The sequence below is a fragment of the Euprymna scolopes genome, chromosome 21, assembly GCF_053919585.1.
Source record: "Euprymna scolopes isolate OS-2025 chromosome 21, ASM5391958v1, whole genome shotgun sequence".
Lineage (NCBI taxonomy): Eukaryota > Metazoa > Mollusca > Cephalopoda > Sepiida > Sepiolidae > Euprymna > Euprymna scolopes.
Genome location: NC_136502.1, coordinates 49,399,793 through 49,410,217, shown reverse-complemented (window position 1 = coordinate 49,410,217; position 10,425 = coordinate 49,399,793). Strand labels below are relative to the sequence as shown.

At 32.0% G+C, this 10,425-nt stretch overlaps 1 long non-coding RNA gene across 1 annotated transcript in view; it reads right to left on the bottom strand.

Moving 5' to 3' along the window:
- Positions 1-9,416, bottom strand: part of LOC145242254 (uncharacterized) — a 27,037-nt gene extending 17,621 nt beyond the window's left edge. The window contains exon 1 of the long non-coding RNA XR_013862677.1: positions 9,087-9,416. This is a non-coding gene — a long non-coding RNA (uncharacterized LOC145242254). The remainder of the gene's footprint in view (positions 1-9,086) is intronic.
- Positions 9,417-10,425: the final 1,009 nt, after the last annotated feature.

The window sequence follows — 10,425 nt, the reverse complement described above, 5'->3', positions numbered from 1 at the left end:
AATACTCAAAAAACAGTAAGCACCCGTTTTATTGTCTCTTCAAAGATGTGCACACACAAAGCCATTTAGTAAAACTTTATCTAAAGTATTTCAACTAATTATAAATTAAATAAATAATTTCCAATAGAAAAGGAAATTCTATTGGAATATAAATTTATTTTGGGTAGTAAATAATGCAAATCCGGTAAAAGAAAAACTTGATAGCATAAATTCTTGAAAAAAAAAAAAGGTAAATCCATACCAACGTAAGATTTTAGTACTTTATATACAAAAAATATCGCATAAAGAACCAATTAAAGGATTATATAACACGGTAGATTTAGATTTTGCAGGCGATAAAGGTGAATGCGTAGACTTTTCAAGATTCAAAGTCTTCTGGTGTAAAACGAAAAATGGTTTCCAAAGGTAATTTAAAAATACTTACAAGTCATCTTACTGAAGAAAGCTACTTTCAAATAGGAAATAAAATATTCGTTCAATATTTAGGTTTAGATCTTGCAGCTTTCTGGGCAAAACTGTATTTACATAGACTACAATATATATATATATATATATATATATATATATATATATATATATATATATATAGTCATCCACATACAGTACTGTTTCGCTGTTTCACAGCTCATCAGTGCGGCTAGATAGGCAACTGCCTCAAGCCAGAATCGCAACCCGACCGCCCAAATCGCAGTCAAGGCTTCTCACCATTAGGCTATAGGCTGCTGCTGTGTGGGTAATGAATTAACGATGTTTTGACATCGCCCAAATGCCTCCGCTCGATTTGCACAAAGAGCGTCGCTTAATACGCTAATGGTAGTTTATATGTCACTTCTCAATATGTTCAACCCAAGATAGGGAGCATTATAGTCATCCACGTATAATACTGTTTCGCTGTTTTACAGCTTATATATATATATATATATATATATATATATATATATATATATATATATATATATATATATATATAGCTGAACAATATATACAGGATGCTGTGTAAAAATGCATATATTCATAATGTTTTTAATTTTATACGTATATATCCTATGTAATTTTATTAACTAATAATTATAGAGATTGAACGAGTCACTAAGAATGTATATATTTAAAAATAATACTAATAACAAAGAAGGGGCTAATAAGTATTAGAAACACTATATAAAAACAGTAGTTTGTAAACAGCCACATAACTTTGTGGAGAAAGGGACGGAAGGGGCACAAGTAAGAATTATTTTTTAAATGACATGAATTGGCTAGCCTAAATTAATCTGGGGTACGGTGGGGGGGGGGAACTAGATCCAGTATATAAATTATTTTGTTCATGTGTTTAAGGGAGGTTGTGTTTGATAAAGACTGCTGGGGAGCCATGATTTAATATGCTGTTTGGTTTTTAATTCCCTGAAACAGTGTTTCATGGTAAGCAATTGATGAAGAAAATAAAAATTTTAAATATAGCTTTAAAGGTTTAAATAAACTTTCAAGACTACATACATACATACGTATATATATATATATATATATATATATATATATATATATATATATATATATATAGGGTGTCCACAACGTCTGGCTGCATAATCTACACGGTGCACACAAAGTCTGGCTGCATAATCTACACGGTGCCCACAAGGTCTGGCTGCATAATGTAGCCAGACTTTGTGGACACCCTGTATATATATCAATGAAAGCAAAGGGATGTAGTGTTTACCTGATATACGCAATGGTAAACTTCAAACTAATATAAAGAACAGTATTTATATATAGAAAATTTCATCCCAACCGAATAAAAAATCTCAATACGCAATATTATGCGACATTTGTTTATATATTTTTTTTACATATCCAACATTGTTTCTTTTCTTTATTTGGCATTTTATAACTACAATAAATTGCGGTTTCACTTAATGTCTTAACTAGCAAATCCTACAATTGTCACAAATATAATTTGCTGATTTCTTTCTGTCCCCTGATGAAAAGAATAGCAAGAATAGCATTCTTTGAAACTCCACGGAATAAGGACTTTGTGAATTGTTTTTTGAAGTATTCTGTTGAACAATGAATTTTGATTGTAAATTTCAACTTACAGTTTTAATCTTCTTTCTCTCTCTCATATATATATATATATATATATATATATATATATATATATATATATATATATATAGCTCCTGTCTTTATATGAACACACACACATACACACACACACACATATATATATGTGTTTATACGCGCAAGCGCGTGCACGCGTGTGTGTGCGTGTGTGTATGTGTTTGCATGTGTGTGTGTGTGGTAACTATGTAGAAAAATCAATTCTGTAGCACGAAAGTTCGCTCGTTTTTATCAGTTTACCATTCCCGTCTTTGTGACTCTTCAACATTTTGAGTTGAAAAATCAGTAGGAGGCTTTATTTTTAAAATGACTCTAGCATATATATATATATATATATATATATATATATATATATATATGCTACACTATTATATATACACTATATATATATACACTATATTATACACTAATATATATATATACATATATATATATATATATATATGCTACACTATTATATATACACTATATATATATATATATACACTATATTATACACTAATATATATATATATATATATATATATACATATATATATATATGTGCTAGAGTTAATTTTTCTACATAGTCACCACACACACACACACAAACACATACACACACGCACACACACGCGCGCACGCGCTCGCGCGTATAAACACACACATATGTGTGTGTGTGTGTGTGTGTGTGTGTGTGTGTGTGTGTGTGTGTGTTCATATAAAGACAGGAGCTATATATATATATATATATATTACACAGTGATCACCACTTATCAAGGCCCGGAAGCCACTCAGGGATAAGGGTTATTGCAAGTACATTACGTTAGTGTGGAGATTTGATGAAGTGTTTACTTAAGGGGGCGGTTCATTAGGAATTTGTTAACGTTGTATATATATACATCCTATGTTTAAACGTAATTTAACTTCTTGGATATTAATTACGAATGAATAAGTAAGATACAGTTCTATTTTAGATAGCGCAATAGTTAGATACTAGAGCTATAAATACCTCGTTAAGGTAATAAGTAAATATATTCTTTTTAACGCTGTTTTTTCAACAATATATATATATATATATATATATATATATATATGTGTGTGTGTGTGTGTGTGTGTGTGTGTGTGTGTGTGTGTGTGTGTGTGCAGATTGCTTTAACTTACCGGACATGTACCTCTGAGAAGCCGCATAGCCATTGTTAGGGGGAAGAATGATTTTTATCTTTTTGTGAAGCTCTCGGAATTGATGTCTGAACAACAAGCTGACCAGACACCCGAAACTGAGCAGAATCAAGACAGCAGACTCAAAAGTTCTCAATAACCTTTGATATAGAGCTTTTTGACAGCAGTCAATAAGAAAGGTTCTCATGAGACAAATTAATTATTTATTATATATGAAGTCATTTTTGTCGGATTTTGAAAGTCAGACCCAAATAGCAATCTGTTTGTCTGTAGTTTTTTTTTTTTAATAACATAAAAACTGCATTTCTAATAATAACAAAATTAAGCATTAAGAACATTTTTTAAAATCTATTTTATTACGCCATCTTCTTGGCCACCCGGATAGTTAATCTTTCAAGCGTTACTTCACGTTGACAGGTATCTATATGTTAACAATTAAATCGATTTTCCAAATGTTATTAGTGAAGAACTGTCTAATAAGGCTGTTTTAAAGTAACAAATTTGAAAATTGTGTAACATCCACTTTTATACATGAAGGTGTTTGTTTAAATTTGTAGAATAGTCTGACATACCGTCCTCATTAAAAACTCCAAGTAAGTCCCATTCTTAATGTTCAACTATGGAACAGATATAGTACATATGAATTAAGTTCACACACACACACACACACACACACACACACACACACACACACACACACACACACATATATATATATTTTGAAAGTAGCAATAATGTACTGAAATGTTTACCATAACCAGTATACGACTGGTTTTACTAACATCGCCTTTTATCATCCTAATTTTTAATCGAGTTTTTTATCACTCGTAAATGTATATTTTAATCGACTTTTCATTGACTCTTTTTATCATTCGTAACTATATATTTCACTTCTATTTTTAATATTTTATCTCCACCTGATGATGATTCAAGAAAGAATCGAAAGCGCTCGTGTGAACCATGGAACATTTGTAAATACCTTCCATCTTGAAGTTAAAAAAATCTTACGAAAGATCGAAAAAATGAAATAAAGAATCATTAAGCAAGGTATCTCTGTTGTTTTTAATAATGTTTGCCTGCATGAAGGAATGCTGCCTAAGTACACTAATATATATATATATATATATATATATATATATATATATTTATTTATTTATTTATTTATTTTTCCATTACGCCATATTGAATTTTCAAAATTCGAAATTTTCAAATTTTCAAATTCAAAATGGCGTAATGGAAACATATTAAAGGTATTTGCAGCTTCGTTTCCAATTTTCGGATTTTAATCACATTTTATTTCCTTTTGACGGATTGATTGTTGCTATTTCTTCTGATGACTTAATGACATAATAGATTCACTGATTGATATAATAATTAAGTGATTGATTTTGCGCTACGAAACAGATACTGTCAAGAATTGTATAAGTCAACTGAATTAAAGGAAAAAAATTATAAGATGGTCAACATCATGAATTTTGGAATATGACTTTTTGTTATTTATTCACTGTATTGCTCTGTAATTACATTGAGCTTCTTAAATAAGGATTGGTATATATTATAAGAATATATATTTCTACAGAAATATATATATACATATATATACATATATATATATATATACATATATATATATATATATATATATATATATATATATATATATATATATTTATATTAGTAAATAGGTTTAATAAAGTATGCTTAGAAACACTTTAGCAAGAGTTAAACACATCATTTATTTTCCGGAAACGAAAAACACATATAGGTGAAAATATTTAATCCGCGGAGTTTCGAAGAAATACAGAGGGGAGACGTTAGCAAAATTCATGCAGAAATATTGCTTGTAAAATGTTTAAAGAAACTAAATATGAAAAAGATCATACTAGCGTGAAAGTGAAATGCAGAATAATGAAACAGATTGAATGGGGGAGGGTATAAAAAAATTGGTTTCACATAGGAGTTGATGAGTCCAAAATGAGGTGAATTCGAGAAAGTGGTAGAAATAAAATATTTACTGTAGTCCGAGTGCATGGTCCAAAAATATAAATATCTTAGTGGATAGACACAGAAGAAGAAGTCCAGTCCGTGAGATTATCCAAAAAGAAAGCAATTTGAAGAATAAGTGTAGAAAGTTATCACACGGTGGATTGAGTTGATTCAAAGGTGAGAGAGGGTATTGGTCCAACGTCAAGGCAGTTACTGTGGAGTAAGGGAAGATGATGATCTGATTGTCAGGACGAACTATCTTTGCAAAAATAATAATTAGGGCAGTTAAGTGGGGACGAAGTCGAATATATATATATATATATATATATATATATATATATATATATATATATATATAGGAGCAAATAGTTAATAAAACATGTTAAAACACTTTTTAAAAGAGTTAAAAACATTTAATCTGAAAAGGAAATTATATATATATATATATATATATATATATATATATATATATATATATATAGTTAAAGCCGAAATTATTGGCACCCTTTCAATTTTTACGTTTTTTTGAGAAAAATTTTTTTTTTCACTGATTATTTTTATTAAAGTTAGGTTCTGAAACGGCTAAACCTATCTTTTGCAAATTTAACACAAAGCTAATTTATCTGTCTGGCAGTGTTCTTTTTTTTATTACATTTTCACCCCAAACAAGACACATCGCCACTTTGGTGTAGGGGGCTACTATCAGGGGCAACAACTACTGGGGTACTATATGGGGAGTTGGGCAGCAAGATGTCGGTTCACGCTACACTTGAACTTCTGTATGTCAGTGCAGTTGGGGAAGCAGGGATCCGGAAGGGAATTCCAAAGTCTAGCGGTTCTGGGGAAGAAACAACTGGAGTAGAAATCTCTTTTACATCTAGGGATCTCTACCGTGAAGGGGTGGGATTTAGCTGCTTCTCAAGTTTGTTGGAGGAATTCATGTCAAGGGGGTACAAGTGCTTGCAGTTCGTCAGAGCATTCACCATTAAAGTACTTGTAGAACAGGCAGAGGGACGCAACATTTTGTCAATGGGACAGAGGCTGGAGCTTAGATGACAATTCAGGACCTATCAGGTTGGCGGCGATATATATATATATATGTATATGAGCGAGAGACTAGTAGCAGATGCACCAGCCCAAATATGACAACAATACTCCATACATAGGCGAATGGTGGCCTTATAGAGGTACAGGATACTTTCGGTTATTAATACTTTTCTAGCACAGTAGAGAGAGAGCCAACCTTCTTCGCAGCGATTCTGGCAATGCTTTCAATGTAATTGTTCCAACTCATGTTTCCTGTGAACGTTAAGCCAAGGAGTTTAAAAGATTACTTTCAGATAAAGAATCATTGTCCATTGCTATTGGTGGTAGAGAAGGTTTCTTGTAATTATTGAAGAAAACAAGTTTAGTCTTGGCAACATTGAATGTGACCATCCATTTTTGTCTCCATTCCACTACAGATTGGAGGTCATCCTCTAGTGATTCTGCCATTTCTTTAGATATGTGTTCATTTGTTTTCCTGTCGTGCCTTTTATAGAGTGTGGTGTCATCAGTATATATACCCATATCAGAGGCAATTTTGTCAGGGAGGGCATTTATGAATATTAGGAATAATAAAGGTCCTTGAGGCATTCCCGCACTTATATTTCGAGGACAACCTGGAGTTTTCTCTTATCTAAGAAGGATTTAATTATGTTATGTATTCTTCCAGTGATACCGTATGATCTAATTTTCCTGAGGAGACCCTCATGCCATACCCTGTCAAAAGCCTTATATATATCTAGAGCTACCGCTCTACCCTCCCCTGCTTTGTCCAGTGACTGGTATATACGTTCAGAGATTACAGTTAGGATTTCTGCTGTGAACGGGCTTGCCTACATCCATATTGTTGGTCAGTCAGAAGTTTAGTTTATTTCTTCGTTTTCATATCAATAAAGTTTAATTAGAAGTGTCTTTTCCAGGGCATTCATCGTCAAGACTACATATCAACTGACGTGATATTGTAAACAAACACAGACAACTTTTAATGAACGACATTATCATTAATATTTTTTTTGTTTTTTAAATATTTTTTGCGAATCATAATATATAATACTCAATAGAGGATTGGTTCTATAATAATACGTACACAATCTGCATAAATTAAAATATCATGTTTAAGCGTATTGTACGACCGGGCAACGCCGGGCAACGCCGGGCGTCTAGTTGGTATATAAATGAATAATAATATTTGTCAACATATCAAAACTTCCGTACATTTTAAAGATCTGTTTCGTCGTGCAGAAACAATAATTATTAGTATGTCAGTACTGAATTTTTTCTTATGTATACTCCTCAGAAAATTAAGAAATTTAACTTGGAAATAGGCATGACCATGTAATGTTGGAGAAAAAATTCTATAGAAGATTTAACATTTTTCTTTCACATTACATGGTCATGCCTATTTCAGTCTAAGGAAAATTTCTTGATTTTTTGAGGAGTATACGTAAAAAAAATTGAATACTGACACACTAATAATGATTGTTTCTGCTCAATAAAACATATCTCTAAAATATACAGAAGTTTTGATATATTGAAAAAAATGAAGAGCAACTTTGGATGTAGCTATAGTGTTATTCATTTTTATGTGCTCTGTTGTTACATAACAAACATTGAGCTTTTAAACTAAAAGGATTGCTATACACAAAGGGTGAAATTGAAATAGAATAATTTTCCCCAACACATACACACGTACCTATCTATCTATCTATCTATCTATCTCTCTCTCTATCTATCTATCTCTCTTTCTCTCTCTCTCTCTCTCTCTCTCTCTCTCTATATATATATATATATATATATATATATATATATATATATATGATGGAACTGTTCAGCAAGAATTTGTTAACATTGAATTTGAAAACAATTATGATATAGTCAACTGGGAAGCAGCCCCGTGATACTTTGTTCCATCGACAAATAGTTTTAGGTACACAAAGGGGAGGAAATTGAAATTCTTTACAATAGTTGTAATAAGAGATGTTGATGTGGATGTTCTATAGAGGGATTAGAGATTAAAGCTCAGTCGAGCACCTACCATAAAAATAACGATGAAGCGAAAAAAAAGATTAGCGACGTTGCTTCCATAAAAGCTGCACTCTAGTGAAAAGAAGAGATATCCCCATTAAAATCTGAAGAAAAACTGTTATTCAGGTAGTATATTAAACAGAGCAGAAATCGATATCAAATTAAATATACAACCAATTATTTTTACCAAACGCAAGAAAAAATTTTTTCCGACCTGTATGATTTTAAAGTGTGGAAACTGATCGCAAAATTTATTATCTCTGAGTTTGTTGACGTCACTTTAACTTAGCCAAACACGAGTAAATAAAAATGGCAGTCGATTTTGTTTGTATATAATCGTTAATTTTAGGCTTATTAAGATACATAAAGAATGGTTTTCCCTACTACTAACCTTGAGTGTGGGGGTTCCAGTCGGACTTATGGTTAGTGGTAAGGTAAATCATTCTTATTAAATGATTCTTTAAGGTATGAAATACCAACACCAACAAATAGATTGGCCATTTTAAATTTTTTTGTGTGTCTCTGAAAACAGGGATATTGACGAAATCTTATATTGTAATAAAAAAAAAATAGACACTTTGAGATGTTTAAAAACTATTCAAGCGGGCAGGAATGTAAATTTTATTACCTTTGGTAACAGTTATTTGTTGTGAATATATATATATATATAGTATGTGTGTGTGTGTGTGTGCACGTGTGTGTATATCTGATTTATGCTCTATTAATCATAACTACATGACTGTTGAAAAAATACTTACTTGGAAGAATCCGAAAATGTCTGTTGAATAATAATCCAAAAGAGATAAGTAAATATCCTTAGTGAAACTCAAATTGAATGCCATATATAATATATATATGTGTGTGTGTGTGTGTGTGTGTGTGTGCTCGCGCTCGCGCGTGCGTGTGTGTGTTGTTGTTGTTGTTGTCTTTTGTTAGTTGAACTAACACTTACTGAATGTTGATGATTGACAAATTGATCCGTGGAACATTTTCATAAACAAAAAATGGTCAAGCAAGAAGAAATAACCAATTGATCCTCGAGGATTTTCTCAGGGCATATAAACGATGATAAACGGAAGCTACAACACAATTTGGCCTCTAATGCGATTGACAAATATATACAAAAATGTACAACTTAAATAAATAAATAAATAAATAAATAATAATAATAATAATAATAATAATAATAATAATAATAATAATAATATAGAAAAATAATGAGAAGCAAAACCGCATTGAATTTGTCACATCTGCTACTTCCGGTGTTTCCATTTGGGTGGCGCATGCGTATGACGTTCATAATAAAAGGCGTTGTCGTCGTCGGCATGAAAAAAAATCCATTAGATTTTATGGACTGATAAACACAACGGAGATATAACCCCCCCCCCAAGCACAGACAGATGTATGATCTACAAAACGTTTAATATAAGCGATATTTAATTCCATAGTATTTTGTCAAACAGACGATAACCGAATAATCTAAAACAGCGAAAACAATATTATTTTTGTTTTCAGAACAGGATAGATTGCGATTGTTTCTTTTACGGCACATCAACCCTAGACGTCAGCGCCCATACAATAACAATATCTGTTCATATAGTTATATACAAAGTTAGCTATGTGTGCATATTAATATATTTGTATGTGTGAATGTTTATATATTTGTATGTGTGTATGTTTATATATTTGTTGTGTGTACGTTTATATATTTGTATGTGTGTATGTTTATATACTTATATGCGTGTGTGGTGTGGATATGTGTTAAAGGCACACAGATGTCTTAGCGTCTTTCTGTGCAAATCAACCCCACGTGCACGTCGTGACCACTACCACGCAGACGGGGCTCTGATGAACGGCGATTGTCCTGCGTCGTATAACTGGACCTCCACTGCCTTGTGGGCCAAGGTTATTTAATCAAAGGCTAAGGGTGAGGTAAACCTGATAGAAACCTCCAGAGGAGCTTAGGCCCTGTAAGCTGCGACATTTATGACCCACCGGCGTGTGGAATATGCTCTAGTGGGCAGCAACCTTAGTTCCAGTCATGGATCAAATGGCATGGTGGGTGGAGAGGGCTCTGTAAGCCGTAGTGAAGGCAAC